This window comes from Nicotiana tabacum, chromosome 1, assembly GCF_000715075.1.
Source record: "Nicotiana tabacum cultivar K326 chromosome 1, ASM71507v2, whole genome shotgun sequence".
Taxonomy (NCBI): Eukaryota; Viridiplantae; Streptophyta; class Magnoliopsida; order Solanales; family Solanaceae; genus Nicotiana; species Nicotiana tabacum.
In genome coordinates, this window is record NC_134080.1 from 129,919,299 (window position 1) to 129,942,660 (window position 23,362).

At 38.5% G+C, this 23,362-nt stretch overlaps 1 long non-coding RNA gene across 2 annotated transcripts; it reads left to right on the plus strand.

Moving 5' to 3' along the window:
* Positions 1-254: 254 nt before the first annotated feature.
* LOC107794076 (uncharacterized) lies at positions 255-19,432 on the plus strand. 2 transcript variants are annotated; one of them, XR_001649866.2, is made up of 3 exons: positions 286-1,602; positions 12,845-15,328; positions 19,134-19,432. It is a non-coding gene; the product is annotated as an uncharacterized LOC107794076 (long non-coding RNA). The 2 variants fall into 2 exon arrangements; XR_012709440.1 differs by lacking the exon at positions 19,134-19,432 and having other exon boundaries at positions 255-1,602; positions 12,845-17,101.
* Positions 19,433-23,362: the final 3,930 nt, after the last annotated feature.

Sequence of the window (23,362 nt, forward strand, 5' to 3'; positions counted from 1 at the left end):
ACAAAAATTATTACAATAGTCATGTCCACATTTTAGCTTTTAGTTTTAGATTAATTAGCGTTAAATTAGTCAAAATAAGTAAGATTAACTTTATAAAATAATTTAAGGTAGAGCCTAATTTAAGATTTTATTTAGCTTGTTTAATTAATTTAACTAGATTTCTTTTTAAAATCAAAAAAAGAAAAAAGAACAAAAGAGAAAAAGAAAGTTATCTTTATTTTTCAATTGGGATTCACCCCAAAATCCCTCCCCTTTAATTAAAATACCTAGACTTAGACTAAGAGATCAGATCCTAGACCTAACCATCATATCACACACACAAGAGAATGAGAATTTTCCCTCTTTAGAAAAAAATGAAAAACGGCGCCTCTCATCTTGAAGGAGACGGAGCAGCACCTCTAACTCCTCTCTTCTTCAGCAATCTTTAGCAACAGACGAACAGATTCGTCACCCTCCATCCCCAATTTCCCATAGAAGTGAGACCATTTCCCTTCTACGACCAAAATCGAGCAGCCCCATTCCAAAAGAAAGGAGCAATAGAGTTTGAATGAGATAGTTCTATGGTTTCTCAAGTTATTGGGCTATCAAGGCTACTGTGTTAGGTTCAAGGAATTTTCTGTGCAATTTCTTGATTTTTAAGCTGAAAACTGAGTTCAAAATCGGCTGCTTTTGTTGGAATTTGCTGAGTTCCTACCCGCTGGTTTCGTTGCTTTTATTTGGCTCCCCTTTGCTTTCCAGATTTAATCTTTGTACCATTAGCCTTTGCTTTGGCTTCAAAGTTTCTTTGCGTTTCAGAAAGTTATTGAAGTTAAAGTATTATTAATGATTGAAAGAAATCAAATTTTAAGAACCTGCTAAGGAGATTTTAATGGCCTCAAGTTTCTCTCCAGCACTTAAATAAGCATACTTGCTGATAAATTGACGGATAGAGATTATGTTGCGAGGTGCTTCTGAATACGGATTTATTCCGGATTCTTTCGACGATTCAAGGCTCTTTAACCTGTTCGCCCGATATTGCTGCCACAAAAAAAACAGTTTTAACCATTTATCACATTGTGAAAGCTCATGCTCACCACAGAATTTTTCGGCTTGTAAAATCAACAAGGAATGAAACTGCCACAGACAACAACAAAAATGGCAGAGGGACTTAATGTAGGATCCAAACTATCACTCTCAGACATATTGTGATGCTGCTATTGTCTTTTGGCCACAACTACAGCCTGTAAAATCCAATTGCGACAAAAGTCATCAACTTGAAAAAATGTACACTTTCACTTGTACGCATGCAAATAAGTTGTCTCAGGTGCTGTTGGATCATGTTCAGTATTGTTTGCAAAGTCTCTTTCAAACATGTTAAGATTGTCCATGTCAAGTGGTTATTCATTGCACAGCTGGTTCACGTATTCCATGCTCGTGTTGTTTCTTAGTACAGCTGGATTTTGGATGGCAAGGTATTTGATGCTTTAAGAACAACGTTCGTTCTTGAAATAATTTCGTGTTTGTGGGCATTTCTTTGCTAGCACCAGATGAATCAAAAGGAGGTGAAGTGAAGGATGGTTCTTTATTTTCAACGACTTCCAATTTGTCACAGGATGAGGAGAGGTATGTAGTCTCGACCTTATTAGGCAGACGTTGGTTATTGGAGATTGAATAGTAAATTCTTGTTTTTATCTTATCTATAATTCCTAATGGTTAAAAGTGTTTTGCAATCTGGCCTTTATTTCCTAATTGCTGCCTTTTTTTATTAGTAAATGTGCACATGCTAGGCTGTCCAAACATGATAAGGAGTTGAATACTGTTATCGTGATTGTGTACACGTTCGAATAATACGATTGTGATTCTAAAAATGAATACCCGTAGCTTGCTTTTAGGCGCGATTAATAAACCATCGTGACTATGGTTACGGTTCCCGTAGCATAGTCATGGTACCTAATTCCAAAATTCGGGGGTGTATTTTATGTAATCCGATCATAACAACTTCGAATTTTAATAAAAATAAACATGTCGCGAATCGCGGGTGCATTTCATGTAGCGGGGTTTGCGGCGTGTTTCAAAATAAATAAGTGTACGACAATCGTAACTTGTTCAAGAAATAAGTCCATAAATCCTAAAAGCGGTTAAATTAAATAAAAGCTGTTATAAAGTTAAAAATGCACAATAGGTTTAAAATGTGTAATAAATCAGATAATTAGGCCAATTATTAATAGTTTAAGCGACCGTGCTCGAACCACGGAACCCGGGAATGCCTAACACCTTCTCCCATGGTAACAAAATTCCTTACTTAGAATTTCTGATTTTGCAGACTTTTAAATAAAGTCAAAATTCTACTCGATTTGGGATTTTTAAAATAAACTGATGACTTGGGACACCAAATAAACTATTCCAAGTGGCGACTCTGAAAAACAAATAAAATAATCTCATTTCGAATAATATCACTTAAATTGGAAAAACTTCCTTATATTACCCTTGGGTGGTAAAAAAGGAGGTGTGACAGCTCTGGCGACTCTGCTGGGGATAAACAACCCAGAACTTTTGCTCAGTGTTTAAGAACTCGAGCTTAGAATAACTGTTATAGTTGGCTTTATTTATTATCTGATTTTTACATGTTTGAACCTAATGTGCTAAATGCTACTTTTACCGCTTTGATATTGGTTGAATTGTATATAAAAACTGTTACGAAACCCTCTTCTCTCTGAATCTTCTAAATCATTTGGGAAATGTGCACTTCGTGTAACTTCTCTTCTGTTAAAGTCATATCCCAAATTTAGAATGAGGTTCGGACAAGTTACAAAGCCGGTAACGCTTCTGTATTCCCGGTACACTGCCCCCCCGGCTCGAGCTGTCCGATCGGGTAAGCCAGGTCTAGAACAATACACCAAAGTTTTAAGCCTAGAATAACATAGCCTCATGTTGGATCCCTAGTAGGAACATTTGTTTGCATCACGTGCATTTGACTTAGGGGACTCAACACAGGGGTTGGGTCTGTCTAGGACAGGTGTACTCGAAATTAAAAAGATCATCCTAATGCATTCTACTTGTTACTTGTGCATTTATTTGCTTCGGATTGCATGTTGACCGGCTTATGAATAATGGAGAAAAGTTGGGAAAAAATCAAATTGAGATCTGAGAGAGATAATTACTCATCTTTGAAAACCTGGTGTCCAAAAAGTACCGAAACTTTGCCGAAATTTTGAGAAAAAAGAAAAAGAATTTGTTTCAAGAAAAAATATTTGGTACTATTTTTATTATATCAAAACGGACCAAACTATGTGGGTCTGATTCTTACCGGATTTGAGATACGTAGGCAAACCTCATCGATTTCGGCCCCAATTTTCAAAAATCCAAAAATATTGTCCTTCACTTCCTTTTTTAGAAAAGTCTTTCTTGGAGACCCAAATTTTCAAAAAATCCAAAAATATTTTCGTTTAGTTCCTTCTTTAGAAATCTTTCCTTAGAAAATTAAAAAAAAGAAAAAGTTTTTAAAACTCAAAAATAGTTTCCTTTTTTCTGAAGTCTTTCATATGGTAAAAGAAATAAAAATCAAAATCAAAAAGAATAAAAATTCAAAATACGGGTTTCCTTTATTTTGAAGTATTTTCCAAAAATTAAAAAAAAACCAAAAAAAGGGAAAATATTTTTTTCTTTCTTTAAAAGTATTTCTTTCGTAAATGTCAACAATTTTTTTTTTGAAAAATTGAAGTCCAAAAATATTTTTGCTTTTCTTTAGAAGTACTTTTGTAAATAAATAAAAAGCTCAGAAATTCAAAATATTTTTCTTAAAAAAAAGTCCCTCTTTCGAAAATTAAGAGGCAACATCCAAAACCCAAAAATATTTTCTTTCTTTTTTAGAAAAAGGTAAAACAACTGAAAATTCAAAACAAAAATATTTTCCTTTTACTTTTGATATTCCCAAAGTTCAAATCAAAAGAAAATGAATTTTCAGAAGTCTTTCTTTCAAAAAATAAAAGAAAAATCAAAATCAAAAATCCAAAAATCCAAAAATACTTCCTTTCATCTTTTAAAGTATTTCTTTTGAAAAAAAAAATTCTTTTGTCCTAAAGCTTTCATGGTCTGAGTTTTATAAAAAGTAAAAAAAGAGTTAGTTTATTTACTCCATTCTCAATCTTTTCGAACTACGCAAGATCTGATTCATGCGGTGTCATGATACGTACTCAATCCCCATCGGATTCGATCATAGCCATAAAATTAGTTGAATAAAAAAATAAACTGAAAATAGAAGAAAAGAGTGAAAAAAAAAGAAGAAAATAAAAAAGAAAAAGAAAAAAAAAGAGTGACAAAAAAATAAAAGAGTGACAAAAACAAAAAGAAAAGATAGTGCCAAAAAAATAAAAGAGCGGTAGAAATGAAATGAAAAAAATCAAGAGTGGTTAAAGAAAGTGTCACGACCCCGGTTCGCCCTCCGTGAACCATCGTGACGGCACCTAGTCTCTACGACTAGGTAAGCCTAATTTGCCGAAGAAAAACCAAAAATTTGCGGAAGTAAACAATTTAAAACAGAAATAAAGCAGTAATAGTGTGTAAATGTGTCGCTTGACATACACCATGTTTAACTCATTATACTAAACATAAATCCAAGACCTGGAAACCCATGAATCACAAGCTAAGATCAATACTACATAGCTCTAACTCCGGAATGTCTAATAAGGACAGGAAAGTACAGAAGGGCTAAATACTAAAAGCAGGAATAGAAAGGGACTTCTCGGTCTGCGGACGCGGTAGATGTACCTCGAAGTCTCTAGAGCGGTCGCCTCCCTCAAGGATAGTAGACCTGATCAGCGGTACCTGGATCTGCTCATGAAAAACATGCGCAGAAGAGGCATGAGTACACCACAGCGGTACTCAGTAAGTGCCAAGCCTAACCTCGGTTGGGTAGTGACGAGGAAGGTCAGGACCCTACTGAGGTTAAATAAAATATAAAGATCAGCAGTATAGAATGTAACAATATAAATAAGTACAACAGTAAAATAACACAGGATGAATAGAACATCAACAACTATATAGAACAAGGTAAACATGGAAAGGAAATACAGCTCAACACCAATAGTAACAATCGGGGATCTCCCAGGATACCGTCCTGTAGTCCCATCTTTAAATATCCAGTGAATCTCCCGGGATACCGTCTCGTAGTCCATCATATATATATATATGTCCGAAGGATCTCCCGGGATCCCGTCCCGTAGTCCAACCCATAGTGCGCGGGGATTTACCGGAATCCCGTTCTGTAGTCCCAAATGTAAATACCCAGTACTGGGGGAATCTACCGGGTGCATTCCCGTAGTTCCATATAACTGTGCAGGGGGATCTACCGGGAATCTAATCCATAGTCCAAAGTAAATGTGCAGGGGATCTACCGGAAATCTAACCCGTAGTCCCAAAGTAAATAGACAAGGGGGAGCTACTGGAATCTCACATCCATAGTCTCAATGTAAATACACAGCCGCAGCAAAAAGATACACAGAAATGACAAAATTTCATATTAAGGCAATAAGTGATTCTAGCCTAGTATACTGTACAGAATTCAAGTAAGACAGGTTGAATCAAATAAAGCAATTAAGTCACTTAGACATGTTTTCCTAAGCTAACAACAAGCTTAATAGTGCAAGTAATAGAAACAGAAAAGGAAACATGCTAGTATTTACTTAAAGAAAACCGAATTTCCAACAATTAGCACAAGTACGCATTCGTCACCTCACGTACAAGACATTTCAATTACCAAACATACCAATCCTAAGGGTAGGTCCCCCCACAAGGTTAGACAAGCCACTTACCTCGAATCGGCTCAAAATCAACCCAACACCACGTCTTTGCCACGGGTACTCGACTACAAATGACCCAAATCTATTCAATTCAATTGCATAATGTAAATAACACTTTAAGTAACTGATTCTACAATTAAATTCTAAGCTAATACGCGAAATTATGTAAAATGACCCAAACGCCCCTCGGGTCCACGTCTCGGAATCGGGTGAAATTTATATTTTCAGAAACCTCGTACTGTCACGAGTCTATACATAACAAGAACACTGAAATCGGAGTCCAAATAACCCCTTAAATTCTCATTTAAAGGCTTCTTAAACTCAAGCCCTAGTTACCCATTTTTCCCAAATTTCTCACTACTAATTAGGTCTTTAATCACATAAAAACGAGTTATGAAGTCAAGGATGTTACCTCCAAGTGATTCCCCTTTGTTTTCCTCAAAAATCTCTCTTAAAAGTTTCAAACCCGGATGAAAATGGTGAAAGGATCCCTCAAATTCGCGAAGACAACTATTTATATGTTCTGCCCAGCGATTCTGCATTTGCGGCCCTGAGATGCGGTCCCGCTTCTATGGAACAAGTGTCGCATCAGCGATTTTCACTTAAGGACCCAGCTTTTGCATCTGCAGAACTCTAACCGCAGGAGCGGTTCCGCTTCTGCGGACATCTCACCACATCTGCTTCATGAGGGAAATCCCAAATTTTGTTTCTGCGGTCCTCTTCGCCGCTTCTACGGCTCCGCATCTGCGGTCCCCAAACCACAGATGCAAAAATACCAGAAGAGCAGCTGCTGCAGCAACTTCAACTCCAAAATTTCCTCCGTTAACCATCCGAATTCATCCCGAGGCCCCCGGGACCTCAACCAAAGGTATCAACATATCCTAAAACCTTATTCAAACTTGTACAAATCTTCAAAATACTTCAAACAACCAAAACACATCGGATTCAAGCCTAAGTTTCTAGAATCTTCCGAATTCCGGTTTCGATCAAAAACCCAACCAAAACACGTCCGAATGACCTGAAAATTTGCACACACATCCCAAATGATATAACAGAACTACTGCAACTTTCGGAATTCCATTCCGACCCTCTCAAAATCTCATTATCGAACCGGAAACTTCCAAAATCCAACTTTCGGCATTTCAAGCCTCAATTAGCTACGGGCCTCCAAAACACAATCCGAACACGCTCCTAACCCCAAAATCACCCAACGGAGCTAACAGAACCATCAGATTTCCATTTCGAGGCCGTATTCACACTGTTCCGACTACGGTCAACTTTCCAACACTTAAGCTCTCATTTAGGGACTAAGTGTCCCAAAACTCCCCGAAACTCAAAGCCGAACATCCCGGTAGATCACATTAGCAGAAATAAACTTGGAAAAAGCAGTTAATAGGGGATCGGGACGTTAATTCTTAAGATGACCAGCCGGGTCGTCACAGAGAGGCAGAAATAAAAGGAAAAAGATACATACTAGAAGGGTTAGTTAAGGCCGGGATGAAATATGCAACCGTTCAAACACATGGTAGAAACGTTTAACTGTTTAGGTGCATTGCATCCTAACGTGCGATTTCCTATATGTTAAATATCTCAAAAATTAAAAAGGTTGTTGAGTGTGCAAATTAGCCAAGTTTTGGTGGTTGGTTTTGTTGGTAGCCTAGCCTCCCCTCTTTCACAAGATCCCAAGGCACAGATGGCCTCCGCAAGCAATCCACCAATCATCGGGCCTGAGGATAGCCTAACATCGGCTATTCTGGAGCTAGAATCAATAGCTGCTGAAGAGAATAAGATGTTGTGTCTCCACATATTGGAAATGTGGGATGCCTGGTCTAATGGTAGGGAACCGCCCAGTGCAATCCCTGGTTTCCCTGAGTTGATCCCCAGGTCAGGTGAGGTTACCAACGCCCCTGTGCCTAACCCGCTCATCCCATGCGGGCACCCTCCAATGCCCTCCAATGATCCTGGCATGCCTTCTGTGGTTCGCCCCCAGGCACCGGCTTCAAGGGCACCGCCTCCAATGTTCATCTTTCAGGGTTTACAACTTCAACCAGAAATAACATATGTGACCCCGTACTCTTTCACTCAACCTCCACAATATGATCTCTCGGTGGAGTAAGAAAAGGTTGTTAAAAATTCTGAGCAAGAGGAAATGGCTCGGAAGATGAAGAGCATGGAACAAAGTCTGAAAAACATGCAAGGTCTGAGTGGCCAAAAGAGTGTCTCATACTCTAACCTCTGTATGTTTCCCCATGTCCACTTGCCAGCTGGCTTTAAGATGCCAAAATTTGAAAAGTTCGACGGGCACGGAGACTCGGTTGCTCATCTGAAACGATATTGTAACCAGCTAAGGGTTGCTGGTGGAAAAGAGGAGCTGCTAATGACCTATTTTGGGAAAAGCCTCACCGGAATAGCTTAGTGGTATACGGATCAAGAAATTACCCATTGGCACGTGTGGGACGATATGGCTCGAGCTTTTGTCCGCCAGTTCCAGTATAATGTGGACATCGCTCCCGACAGAAACACTTTGTCCAATTTGAAAAAGAAAACCGCGGAAAGCTTTCGCGAATATGCTATCAAATGGCGTGAGCAAGCTGCCAGGGTAAAGTCTCCAATGGACGAAATTTAAATGGTCACGGTCTTTCTACAGGCCTAAGAGGTGGACTACTTCCAGAACATGATGTCCGCTATGGGAAAGTCGTTTGGGCTATCAAAATTGGGGAAATGGTTGAAAACGGTCTAAAAGCGGGCCGAATCTTGAGTCATGCTGCTTTTAAAGCCACATCACCAGATGTTCAAAATGGTTCGGAGGGTTTGATGAACAGAAATGGGAGTGAGGAGGGAGCTATGATGGTTTCAAGCTCGAGGGGGGCCCGTAGGTCATTCAGCCAGTCATATGTGCCTCCTATGGTCCCACCACACTATTATCCCCTTCAAGATGATGCTTATGTCGTGGCACCGCCTCCCTACGCGGTGATGAGCGCGCATTCTTACACCCAGGCACAACATTATACACAAAATCGAGCTCCACCTCCCAGAAATGACCATCTTTACCAAGCTCCATATAATCCTCAACCAAATAATCCCAAATACAATCCTCGCCCAAGAGAGCCTTTCAGAAAGAATCAGTTCACCCCTATTGGTGAATCGTATTCAAGCTTGTTCCAAAAGCTAATCAGACTAGATTTATTACAGCTAGTGGCCCCGAACTGACCGAACCCCAAGTTCTCCTCACACCGAGCTGATGCTATATGTGAATACCACTCTGGAGCAGTGGAACACAGTACAGAAGACTGTTGGACCTTCAAAAGAGCAATTGAAGATTTGATTGAAGCCGAAAGAATTGTTTTTCAGGATGAATAAGCTCTTGATGTGATGAACAATCTGTTGCCTGCCCACAGTAGCGGGCCAACAGTCGGAATAATTTTTAAAGATGAGGAATTTGATCCGGCATTGAAGGCCATTGCAGCCATTGTCGAGACAGAAGAAAAGCCAAAAAACGGTCGCCAAGCCTAAAAGTTCTCCATCAGATGGGAGTCTCGGTAGCCAGTCTTGCTATCCTTTTTGCGTCTGGATTATCTCAGGGTGTGATCCGGATGTTTTACTTTAATGTCTTACTTTCCAATGTAAACCCTTCTATCTTCAAAAAATTAAAAAAAAAATCAAAAATCAAATGAAATTAATATTTCATTGTCCAGGAATGTCTCTTTTCTTAATCTTGTCATTTTTCTTATTCTTTTTTAGTTCTGTTAAATGCAGATTTCAATAATATGACATGCTTGCGGACTTCATGCCCAGATCCTGAAACGCTGTCAGACCTCAAAATAATGAATCACGAATTAGACCACAATGAAGATATGTTTAAGGAAATAAAGCAAAGACTAGGAATAACTAAAGAAAATTGGTTCCAGATTGGAAAGATCCATACATTGCAACAAGAGCACTGCCAAAAGAGTGCGTTGTGCTTGGAACACATCGAAGGAAATGTCCCTGAAATAACTGCCAATGCAAATGTAGTCAAAAGGTACTATGTTGGATCCTCTATATAGAATTAATATTCTCCGATTGGGATGAAGAAGGTTTCTTTCTCACTATCCAAACACTATCAACCCTTTGCAAACCCTTTGAGCCGGTTACTTTTCTTTGATTATCTTCTTTAAAACCTGAAAGTGTTATTGAAAAATAAAAATTGAAAAAATGAAATGAAAAAAAATGAAAAGAGAAGAAAAAGAAAAATACAAAAAAAGGAAGAAAAGGGCAAAAGAAAATGAAATGAAAAATGAAAAGGGGGAAAGCAAAAAGAAAGAAAAACAAAACAAAACAGAAGAAAAGAAAAAAAATGAAAAACAATGTTTCCTGAACTACGTTCGACTTGATTCCGAAAGGATACGTAGGCAGCCTCTCTCTGGGGTTCAATCACACCAAAATAAAAATCCAAATTCCCCCAAAAGTGAAACTGGGGCAGATGTTATAATGGTTCGACGATGATCCCGCCCAAAAGGTTCCAAAGTTGTAACTCAATCCAAATCCTTTTTACCCTAAAACCCTGTTCAAGTCCTTCTGATCAATCAGCAAAGAGGTTCGAAATGGGAGGATAAAGTTCTTGGATCTGATACAACAAAATGAGAGAAATAAAATGAGAGAGTCTTATTGGTGAAAACCCACACGGGCACCGTAAGGCGATGGTAAGCAGAGAAATAAAATAAGAGAATCTTAATGGTGAAAACCCACACGGACACCGTGAGGCGACAGTAAGCAGAGAAATTGAAAATGAGAGAGGCTTGTTAGTGAAAACTCGCAAAGAACACTATATGGCGATGGTGAGAAGAGAAATGAGAGAGGTCAACTCGTGAAAACCCGCAAAGGGCACCCCTGATTGAAAAGAGGATCTTTACAGCCATCAGCATCGGCAGAGTCCTAGCAAGGTTTCTCAATTTTGAGGCAAAAGTTGTGACGAATTTCTGAGAGTCGGACGGTTAATACAGATCAGGTATCTAGTCCAAAAGGCATGTCATGTTCATTGAAGTCCGCATGTACTCCAGATAAGTCCTTCTTTCCTTTCCCCGAAAGGGACACTTCTTGTTTTAAATTCATTCTCCACTCCATTGTTTGTTTTCTTTGAATCCCTTTCGGTCTAACTCTGTTCTGAAACTAAGACAAAGAAAGGATGGTAAGACTGATTTACAGGGTTCTCATTTGATATAAGCTAATATGCAAAAAGGTACCTAGATTCGTCGGGGCCATCAAGTCAACCTCGACCGGCCATGACGGCTGATGTTTTGAAATTGAAAAACTCTTGAAAAGAAAGGAAATCAAAGTCAAATGCCCACAAAGGCAAAATAAAGTTAAAAAGGGTTGAGTCTCACGTGGCTGACCGTCTTGGCAAAGGTTTGAAAAGCCAAGGTACCCCAAATGCTCTGAAATTGAAGTTGGAAGAAAGAATCCAAAAATGAAAGGCCTACGAAGACGAAATAAAGTTGGAAAAGGTTAAGTCTCACGTGACTAGTCGTTGCGACAAAGTTACCCAATGCTCCGAAGTTAAAAAAGAAAAAAAAAAGAGAAAACAAAGGCAGAAGTTAGAAGGGAAAGGCCTACCTAGGCAAAATAAAGTCGAAAAGGTTGGGTTCCACCGACCAACCGTCATGGCAAAGTCTGGAAAAACCAGAGGTTCTCTAGGGCCTGAAGTGAAATCGGTCCTCAGGGAACCAGCAGTTGCAGTTGAGATCTTCATCCAAGAAGTCGGGCCGAGATCGAGTGATTGAAACAATCAAGGCCACAAAACCAATCACCGTTTCAAACTAACAATTGTTCTTTGTTTGAAAACATGAAACATGTGCAATCCAAAGCAACCTTGCAAGAAGCAGGTGCAACCAAACAAAAACTGCGCAAGGGCTAGAAACAGCTTTGCGGCAAAAATCAATCCAAAAGGGAAGTCTCCTCTAAATTCTTTCCCGCATTTTACTCATTTTCTTAAATAAAACAAAACAAAAATGAAATGAAAAGAAGAAGAAGAAAAATTCAAAATTATGGTAGCATATGATCTCCAATCTCTAGCTACGTCCTTTCCAACATAGGGTCTCATTCCCTAGTCGATGCCAGCATAACCTGGTAATCTTTTCCCACATAGGGTCCTATTCCCTAGTCACTGCCAGCATAACCTGGTAGTCTTCTTCAGTATAGGGTTCCACTCCCTAGTTGATCCTCGGCATAAACGGACGGACCTTTTCTGGCATAACTCGATGATTTTTTTCGGCCTAACCCGAGGATCTTTTTTCTTTCCGGCATAACCCAATGACTTTCCCGGCATAACCTGTAGACCTTCCCGGCATAATCCGATGACTTTCCCAGCATAATCCGCGGACCTCCCCGGCATAACCCGAAGATTTTTTTTCTTTTCCGGCATAACCCGATGACTTTTCCGGCATAACCCGTGGACCTCCCGGCATAATCCGAGGAACTTTTTTCTTTTCCGGCATAACCCGATGACTTTCCCTGCATAATCCGTGGACCTCCCTAGTATAACTCGAGGATCTTTTTTCTTTTCCGGCATAATCCGATGACTTTCCCGGAATAACCCGTGGACCTCCCCGGCATAACTCGAAGATCTTTTTTTTCCAGCATAACCTGATGACCTCCCCGACATAACTCGAGGATCTTTTTTTTCCAGCATAACCCGATGACTTTTCCGGCATAACCCGAGGATCTTTTTTCTTTTTTCCGGCATAACCCGAGGATCTTTTTTCTTTTTTTCTGGCATAACCCGATGACTTTTCCGGCCTAACCCGTGGACCTCCCCGGCATAACCCGAGGACCTTTTCTGGCATAACCTAGTCATTTTTCCAACATAACCTGGTAATCTTCCCAACTTAGGGCCTCCGATCCCCATTTAATTTCATTTTAGATATAGGGTCTCCACTCCCTAATCTCTTTTTCTCAAGGATACACAATCTCGATTTATTGCTTTCAATAAAGAAATAGTTTAGATTTTGTTGCAATAACTTACGAAATTTTCCTAGTGAAAAATGGACCAGAAAAATTTCATTCGTTTGTTTGTTTTGGTGCCTGAACAGGTTTTTACCATAAGGCACGAGGTTTGAGATGACCAAAAGAAGAAGTCTCAATCCAAAGAAAAGAAAAGAAAAATAAGAAAAGAAGTGAACTCTAAGTTTAGAAGCGGAGGAAAGATGCGGACGACTCAAGATATGATTGAAGTCGCAAGCTTTGCATGTCCCGCCTTGATCTAAAAAGCTGAAGAAGAATGAACCAGCGGTTGCAGCTAACGAGCATCAAGATTCAGATCAGAGTCTGTAGGATGAACCAGCCAAGACTCAAGATCAAGCTTTAGAAGGTTTATAGATAGGAATTTTGTAACTCGTAGTTGATAGGCTTAGCTAGTTTAGTTTTTATTTTTTTTGTTATAATAAGGAGCTCAGCAAGCAAAAACAGCAGCAACAACAGTGAAATCACAGTTTTCCGGTAGTTCCAGCTACCAAAACTTTCCGAACTACACTGACCTGATTCCTTTATAGCCAAGGATATGTAGGGAACCTCAGAAGCAAGGTTCGGTCAGATTTTTCAAAAGATCTTCTCATGGAGTTTTAAACGGGCAAAAATTGCTCGTAATTGCTCATTTTATCTTTACCCAAAAATCCTTCGTGTTTCCCTGCAAAGAGGGGCAGATGTGAGTGCGTGTTTTTTGCCCTATATGTACTATTCCTATAAAATCAAAGGAAAATAGATTTTTTCCAATAATTTGCCATTTTATAGGATTTTTGTAGGATTTTATTAAATGTTTGCATTTTTGTGCACATTTAATTTTGTTAAAAAAATCATAAAAAAATATCAAAAATACCTTGCATTGAATTTATATTTTTGTTTTTATATTTTTAGGATTAATTAATTAATTTAATTGCATTCATTAAACAAAAATTACTACAATAGTCATGTCCACATTTTAGCTTTTAGTTTTAAATTAATTAGTGTTAAATTAATCAAAATAAGTAAGATTAACTTTACAAAATAATTTAAGGTAGAGCCTAATTTAGAATTTTATTTAGCTTGTTTAATTTGTTCAACTAGATTTTTTTTAAAATCAAAGATGAAAGAAGAATAAAAGAGAAAAATAAAGTTGTCTTAATTTTTAATTGGGCCAAGGCCCAAGAGGTCCAAACCAAGTTAAATTCACCACAAAACCCCTCTCCTTTAATTAAAATACCTAGACTTAGACCTATAAGAGATCAAATCCTAGACCTAACCATCAGATCACACACAAGAGAATGAGAATTTCTCCTCTTTAGAAAATAATGAAAAACGGCGCCTCTCTCATCTTGAAGGAGACGAAGCAGCACCTCTATCTCCTCTCTTCTTCAGCAATCTTCAGCAACAGACGAACAGATTCGTCACCCTCCATCCCCAATTTCCCATAGAAGTGAGACCATTTCCCTTCTACGACCAAAATCGAGCAGCCCCATTCCAAAAGAAAGGAGCAATAGAGTTTGAATGAGATAGTTCTATGGTTTCTCAGGTTATTGGGCTATCAAGGCTACTGTGTTAGGTTCAAGGAATTTTCTGTGCAATTTCTTGATTTTTAAGCTGAAAACTGAGTTCAAAATTGGCTGCTTTTGCTGGAATTTGCTGAGCTCCTACCCGCTGGTTTCGTTGCTTTTATTTGGCTCCCCTTTGCTTTCCAGATTTAATCTTTGTACCATTAGCCTTTGCTTTGGCTTTCGAGTTTCTTTGCGTTTCAGAAGTTATTGAAGTTAAAGTATTATTAATGTTTGAAAGAAATCAAATTTTAAGAACCTGCTAAGGAGATTTTAATGGCCTCAAGTTTCTCTCCAGCACTTAAATAAGCATACTTGCTAATAAATTGACGGATAGAGATTATGTTGCGAGGTGCTTCTTAATACGGATTTATTCCGGATTCTTTCGACGATTCAAGGCTCTTTAACCTGTTCGCCCGATATTGCTGCCACAAAAAAAACAGTTTTAACCATTTATCACATTGTGAAAGCTCATGCTCACCACAGAATTTTTCGGGTTGTAAAATCAACAAGGAATGAAACTGCCACAGACAACAACAAAAATGGCAGAGGGACTTACTGTAGGATCCAAACTATCACTCTACATATTGTGATGCTGCTATTGTCTTTTGGCCACAACTACAGCCTGTAAAATCCAATTGCGACAAAAGTCATCAACTTGAAAAAATGTACACTTTCACTTGTACGCATGCAAATAAGTTGTCTCAGGTGCTATTGGATCATGTTCAGTATTGTTTGCAAAGTCTCTTTCAAACATGTTAAGATTGTCCATGTCAAGTGGTTATTCATTGCACAGCTGGTTCACGTATTCCATGCTCGTGTTGTTTCTTAGTACAGCTGGATTTTGGATGGCAAGGTATTTGATGCTTTAAGTACAACAATGTTCGTTCTTGAAATAATTTCTGTGTTTGTGGGCATTTCTTTGCTAGCACCAGATGAATCAAAAGGAGGTGAAGTGAAGGATGGTTCTTTATTTTCAACAACTTCCAATTTGTCACAGGATGAGGAGAGGTATGTAGTCTCGACCTTATTAGGCAGACGTTGGTTATTGGAGATTGAATAGTAAATTCTTGCTTTTATCTTGTCTATAATTCCTAATGGTTAAAAGTGCTTTGCAATCTGACCTTTATTTCCTAATTACTGCCTTTTTTATTGGTAAATGTGCACATGCTAGGCTGTCCAAACATGACAAGGAGTTGAATACCATTATCGTGATTGTGTACACGTTCGAGTAATACGATTGCGCTTTTAAAAATGAATATCCGTAGCTTACTTTTAAGCGCGATTAATAAACCATCGTGACTATGGGTACAGTTCCCGTGGCATAGTCATGGTACTTAATTCCAAAATTCGGGGGTGCATTTCATGTAACCCGGTCATAACAACTTCGAATTTAATAATTATAAACATGTCGCGAATCACGGGGGCATTTCATGTAGCGTGGTTTGCTGCATGTTCCAAAACAAACAAGTGTACGACAATGTAACTTGTTCAAGAAATAAGTCCATAAACCCTAAAAGCGGTTAAATTAAATAAAAGTTGTTATAAAGTTAAAAATGCACAATAGGTTTAAAACGTGTAATAAATCAGATAATTAGGCCAATTATTAATAGTTTAAGCGATCGTGCTCGAACCACGGAACCCGGGAATGCCTAACACCTTCTCCCGAGTTAACAGAATTTCTTACTTAGAATTTCTCGTTTCGTAGACTTTTGAATAAAGTTAAAATTCTCCTCGATTTGGGATTTTTAAAATAAACTGGTGACTCGGGACATCAAATAAACTATTCCAAGAGGCGACTCTGAAAAATAAATAAAATAATCACATTTCGAATAATGTCACTTAAATTAGAAAAACTCCCTTATATTATCCTCGGGTGGTAAAAAAAGAGGTGTGCCAACATCTAAAAGCAGTTGTTACCCTTCATCTTCTTCACACCCCACAACTACAAAAAACTCTAATCCCCTTAACCCTCCAACTGCCCCACCTCTAACCAAAACAACAAAAATGCGTCGCTGCCAAGCCTTTCTGACGCCAAACGACCACCCACCAGTCGCCCACTCCCCTTTTTCCAGATTTCGGCCGCCCAACTCCACTCTTTCACCACCCAAAACCAAAGACACACACACACAACCATATACAGAGAGGAGAGGGGCTGCTCACCCAAAAATCTTTCTCCGTCTCTTGGGGTCACTGCTGCTGCGTCGTTGTCATCTATGGCGAGGCGACCGGTGATGTCCTTTCTCCTCCTTCAATTTTCGCTGCCATCGCCGATTGCCGGCGACTAGCTACGACCAAAATGACCTCATTCCTTGCTTTTCCTCACTCCGTTTCGCTGTTGAACAGTTCGGTGACAGATCTGGCCGGAATTCCATTATCGGCGACCTAATGTTTCATCATCTTTGTTTCGAATAAGTCCAGAAGCCATCGCTGAAGCTAAGCAACAGAAGAAGCTTTTTTCTGGTTTATGTTTCAGTTTGAATTTCGGAACTTTGGTTTTCCAAACAGTGGAGTTCGATTGAGGTGTTATCGTTTGAGTTTCGTCTGCCGGGGGCTAGGTTCATCGAGGTTCGGATCAATAGTTCGTTTGTTTTGGTTTGCTGATTTTTGAGATCTTATTTCATTGTACATGGCAAAAAATTGCAGCAATAAAGGTCCACTCGATGTCCTCTTATGCTATTTGTTAAAGTTTTGATATTTGCTTCTATGCTCCCTTTCATTAAGTTGCTTGTTAAATCTTTGTTGTATTTTATAGTTTGAGTTATTAAAATGCCTATCAATAAATCTGTTCAACAGTGTCTGAGTACAACATGATTCCCAATGGGAGAAACTAAGGCTAAATCAATTTTCAATTTTCTATTTGGATTTTGAGAACAAGAATAGGCCGTGGGGTTGCTCTTGAAGCAATACTAAAGCCAGTACATTTTTTAATTCAAAATAGATATCGCAAGAACTTGGTGTTGCATCATACTGTTATGATATGCGTCCAGCTTTTCTATCATTTCTTTAAATCATAAAATGTTATTAATTGCGTACACGTTCGCGTGATATGATGTATATTTTAAAAAATGAATATTCATAGAAAATGCTTTAGGCACGACTTAATTTATCATCGTGATTGTGTACACGTTCGCGTGACATAGTTACGATTTTTTAAAAATAAATCGAGTTATGCGTTTGTACAAATTCGGCCAAACTTTCTTAATAATAATAAAGTGTGATTAATCGTGGAAACGTACGCGTGACATGATTCTTGACGCACCAAACGAAATGAGTGCACGTACGCGTGACTCTTTTTTTAGGATAATTTCTTAATTAAAAGAGGTAAATACACGTAGGTTCTAAAACATATAATTAGACAAATTGATTAAGCCCAATATGATTAAAGCGACCATGCTAAAACCACGGAACTCGGGAACTTGGCTTTATTTATTGTTGATATTACTGTATTGTGTGGGCCTAATATGCTAATTGCCGCTTATTTACCGCTTTGATATTATTTGAACTGTACTTAAATGTATTCTTATGCCTCCTTTCTGAGTTTTCTAAAAATATGGTGCACACGTACGTGTGGCCCACTTTTTTGTTAGAAGTCATACCAAATAGAACGAAGCTTGGGTCAGCAACAAGGTCGGGTAGACTTTCGTTCTCTCGGTACGTTGCCTTCACCTCAGCTCGAGTTGTCCGCTCGGGTAAGCCATGTCTAGAACACACCCCCAGATTTCAACCTAGAATGACATAACCTCATGCCGAATCCCAAGTAGGAACGTTGTTTGCATTATGTGCATTTGACTTTGGAGACTCAACACAGGGGTTGGGTCCGTCTAGTAAAGGTGTACACAAAAGTAAAAGACCATCACGATGCATACTATGTGCTACATGTTGCATTCTTCAAAGGTAAAAGGGGTCATTTGGTGGACCAATGGTGGTTGAGGGTAAATGAGAAAGAAAAGACGGTGAAGTATAAAAATGAAGCAAGTAGATCCCAGTTATATTTTTCTTTCACAATTTGTTTTTTCAAGAAAAAGAAAAAATTGAAAATGAAAAATCCAAAAAGATTTTGCACTTTCCCATCATTTTTCAAAAAAAGAAAGAAAAAGAAAAAAAAGAACAAAAAATATGTTTTCTCCAAATCAATTGTTTTTTTAATTCTTGCCCGTATCCAATCTGCCTGAACCATGCATACTTGATTTTCGTCTTTCGGGACGGGATACGTAGACAACCCACATAGGGTCAGGTCTTCCTAGTGAGTCTTATTCTTGGCTTCGAGGGTTGTAGTCAAATCTTGCATCTCTAGCCACTTTTGGCCACATCGTTCGTTTTTGCAAAATATGGCTATTTTCGCAAAGTGGTTTGTTTAATTGTCTAATGAGTCTTGAATCCACAATTAGGTTCTCTTTACTTTAAGGCCCATCATTGTCGAATTTGCATGTCTAGCCGCTTTTGGCCTCATCGGCCGTTCTTGCAAAATGGGGTCATTTTCGCAAAAAGTAGTTACAGTGACCCATGTCTTAGAGTTCTAAGTCCACAACAAGATATTCTCTCTGTTTAAGGTCCATTGTGTTGAATTTGCATGCTTAGATATTTTTTCGTCCACATAGGCCATTTCTACAAAATGAGTCATTTCTGCAAAGTAGTTTTTCCATGCCTTAGAGGTCACTTTGGTTGAGTTTGCACTTGTAGCCACCTTTTGGCCACATAAGCCATTTTGCAAAATAGCCTCAATCATATCTTGCATGTATCCAATAGGAAGTCTTATTGTCTCACATAGTGTTCTAAGTCTTTAACTCTATTTGGTCTTATTTTTCTCATACAGGTGTGGATCTGCTTACCAAGCTTGAGCATGACAGACGCCCAAGGACCCTCTTAGTCAGGACCGTTGCATCCAGGAGTTGTTTAAGGATTTTTTATTTATTTATTTTTTGAATCATTTTTTTTTGTCTTGTACTTTATAGTCATGTTCAGTAGTACCGATTCTTTTAGTTGGTGTCAGAGTTTGTCGTAGTATAGTTGAGTTTGTCAAGTCTCTCGTTATCGTATTTCCTGTTTTATATTTGAAAACCGAAAAGAAAAAGAGATATAAATGAAAAATCCAAAAAAAAATTTATTTTTTTATTGTTCGTTTAATTTATCAATTACTTTTCCAGAACTACTCTTAGTCTTATTCGTGTGGAACATGATACGTAAGCAACTTATATAGGGTTTGATCGAATCATCTTTTAAAATTAAAAGAAAAAGAAAAAAGGAAAGAAAAAAAAAGATGGAATTATGGGATGTGAGAAATAAGAGGAAAGAAAAGAGTGATAATTAGAAAAAAAAAAGAGAGGAAGGAAAATGAGAAAGCCAAGAAGTGCTAGAAAAAAAAAGAAAAAAAAAGAGAAGATTGAAATGAACAAATTGGGATGATGCCGAGTGACCTTGTGACCCTCGAAGTCATTTTAGAATCGATAATTGTGATTAGGTGCATTGCACACAATGTGATATTTCTAGCTATTAAATGCCCTAACGCTAACATGATGACTTCATTTTGTTTCTCTTTGTTATCTTCAGAAAGGTGGTTGGTTTGTGGTTCTTAAACTGGTAACTCTTCCATACGACATAATGTCAAAGAGCAAGGTACTCATGGCTAGCAAAGACTGGGACACTGGTGTTGTTAATCTACCTAAGGGGATTGTTGAATCAGAAACTGAGTTGAAAGAAGAGGTCCTAAGGTTGAAAGGATAGATAACCGAAATATACCAAGCCTGGATTAGTGGGCATCCCCCACCATTAGTTCCCGCTAATTACACTAAAATTCTTGTCACCATTCCACCACTGTCACAAATTCAGCTTCATACTGCTGCTGATATTTCCCACAACATTTTCACACTCCACCCGCCAAAGCCACCTCATATCCCGCTCCTTTGACCACTCATGTTTTTCTAGCTCCTCCATCAGCTACTTTTTTTGCCTTGATCCTCTAGCGAGACTGTGTTCAAAGTTCCCGATGCCCAACATTATTCTCCAGAACCAACTTTCAAGGTCTCAGATCTATACTCTCACGCTCCTTATTTTGAGCCTCCCGGTAAAACTGAAAAGCCTGCTAAGACAGTGGAGCAAGATGAGATATCCAGAAAGGTAAAAATCTTAGAGCAGTCTTTAAGAAATATGCAAGGGATAAGGAGCCAGCTGAGCGTGTCTTATAAAGACTTGTGCTTGTTTCCTAACATCCAACTGTCTGCTGGGTTTAAGATGCCAAAGTTTGATTTGTATGATGGATATGGAGATCTCGTGGCCCACTTCAGAGGCTACTGCAGTAAGATGAGAGGCGCCGATGGGAAGGACAAATTATTGATGGTGTATTTTAGTCAGAGTCTGAGTGGGGAAGCTCTGGAGTGGTACACCTACCAAGACACTAGCAGGTGGTACACATGGGACGATATGGCTCAGGCCTTTGCCTGACACTTTTAGTACAATATAGAAATTGTCCCGGATCGCATGTCCCTCACCAAGATATAAAAGAAGCCTAATGAAAGCTTTAGGGAATATGGGCTCAGATGGAGAGAGAAAGCTACCCGAGTCAATCCCCTGATGGAAGAAGATGAGATGGTCGAGTACTTTCTTCAAGCTTAAGAGCCAACTTATATTTGGGCATTTGATCGGCTATGGGTAAGCCTTTTAATGATGTGGTAAAAATGGGAGAAATGGTAGAAGATGGGCTGAAGTCGAGCAAGATCATGAGCTATTCTACTTTAAAAGCCACAACACAAGCAATTCAGAACGACACAGGAAGTTTGCTAGGTCAGAAGGAACATGATCATGTTGCCATGGTTGTCTCAGGATTACGACATGGTCCAACGGGTCTGCCTCACCAATATACTTAGCCTCAACCCCAACCCCAAACCTATCCCCAAGCTCCATATAATCCACCCTAGTGTTATCCTCCGAACAACGTCCGGTCATCTGTCCAACCACTGGGCCACTCTTTATGGCAAGCGCCAACACCTCATAATACACTTTTGCCTTCACAACATTTTTGAGCATCCAACAACCCTAGAAAACTGGGGCATGGAGGGGGACAAAGGCAAAGAAATAGTTTCACGTAAATTGGAGAATCCTACACAAGCCTATTTGAAAAGTTAACACATTCTAGCTTGATTGAGCCGCTCTTCGGCTATACTCCGGACTCATATGTAAAAGGTTTTGATCCTACTGTACGGTGCATGTACCACTCTAATTTCCAAGGGCATAACATTAAAGATTGTCATGCTTTGAAAAGGGAAATAGAAAGAATGATTTAAGGAGGAATAATTGTGATCGAGGATAATGACACTAAGAATATCACGCAGAATCTTTTACCTACACATGATGATGCACACTTTGTGGGGATGATGCGTGGTGATAGGGAGTATGATAATCCTCTTGGGAACTTGCTGACTGAAGTTAATGATATTGAAATTGGTAATGGTCTTGGTAATATTGATGTGGAACTCAATGACTAAGATGTCGAGCTTGGTAATTGGAAAGACGCTCCTTTCTTGGTTAGCCGGGGAGGAGTTCTGGTGGTTATTTTGTTGTCATTTCTGTTGTCTGGGTTATTTCATGGTTGTAATCTGAATATTGTCTTGTGACTCAAACCCTTCTATCCTTTTATTTTCCTAGTTAACTTAGTTGTAGTACTCCTTTTAGTGTTATTTAGGTTTTTTCAGGGTTGTAACCCTCGTGTATTTTGCTTGTTTTGTTGTTTAAACCCTCTCACCGTCTGTCTAATGCAATTTCCTATTTTCTATTATTTCTAGTCAGTTTTTGTTTAGTTCTCATTTTCTTTTATAGTCTTTTTATCCTGATTCTAGTGACACGACATGCACGCATAATTCTCAGTCTGGTCTTAAAAGAGTTTAGTCATGAAGCAATGAAACAATTTTGAAGATGATAGGGACGTTTGAGAGAAATAAGTATAGATTTGGACATTTTGAGAACATCTGAAGCCCGAACTGTGTGAAACTGAGGCAGATAATTTGAAAAGTTATTAGGATGACAAGAATTCGTTAAAGGAGAGTGCATCCCAGACAATTTGAAGTGAGCAGTTTTTAGTTCAAGTGCACCTCAATTTACAAGATAAAGTCAAGAGAGTTTTCTACGAATTGACGGAGGATATCCATTGTGAAGAAGAAATCACCCAACGAGAGTTTTGTACTTAACAAGGCAAAAAAAAGTTGAAGGCATATCAGTGATATCAATGTCGAAGCTGCAAAAAAAATATTATACTTGGCATTTTCAGGGATTGAGAGACCCTCTTTCAGCTACCCAAACACTTTATACCAATCGTTACCCCTTTTGAGCCTATGCTAGTTTTCTTGATCTCCCCTCTTTTGAAATCGAGTTAGAGTCATTACATAAAATAAAAAATAAAAAATTCGTGCCCCATAAAATTTGTTTTAAAAACTTCATTCAAAAAAAAAGAAAAAAGAAAAAAGAAAAAAGAAAAAAAAAAGAGAAAAGAGAAAAAACAAAAAAAAACAAAAAGAAAAGGAAAATAGCAGCAACAAAGAGTAGTCTTTTGAACTATGTTCGCCTCATTCTTGTCACCACAAGATACGTAGACAGCCTTACAGTTCGATCACACCAAATAAAATATTTCATAATCCCACGAAGTCGAGAGTGGGGCAGTCTTTCTTAGAAATTCCATCTAAAAATAAAATTTCTTGTTTTAGAAATTGGGGCAAAGTTTAGAATGGATTCCAAAAGTTGTAAATAAATTAATCCTATTGTCTTAGTTATTTGGAGCCTTTATGATATTCCTTCTTTCTAACCCTGTCCAAAAGCCACATTACAGTCCAAAAGACCTCCCAGATAATCTTCGAGAGTGCTGAGTCAGACATGTCAGGAATATATGATATTTCTATCATAGTTAATGCCTTGTCATCTGCAAAATAAGAGGAAATAAAAGAAAAAGAACAAAATGAGAGAGTTTTATCGGTGAAAACCTTCACAGGCACCATAAGGTGACAATAAGTTGAGAGAAAGAACAAAATAAGAGAGGCTTGATGATGAAAACCCTTCGGG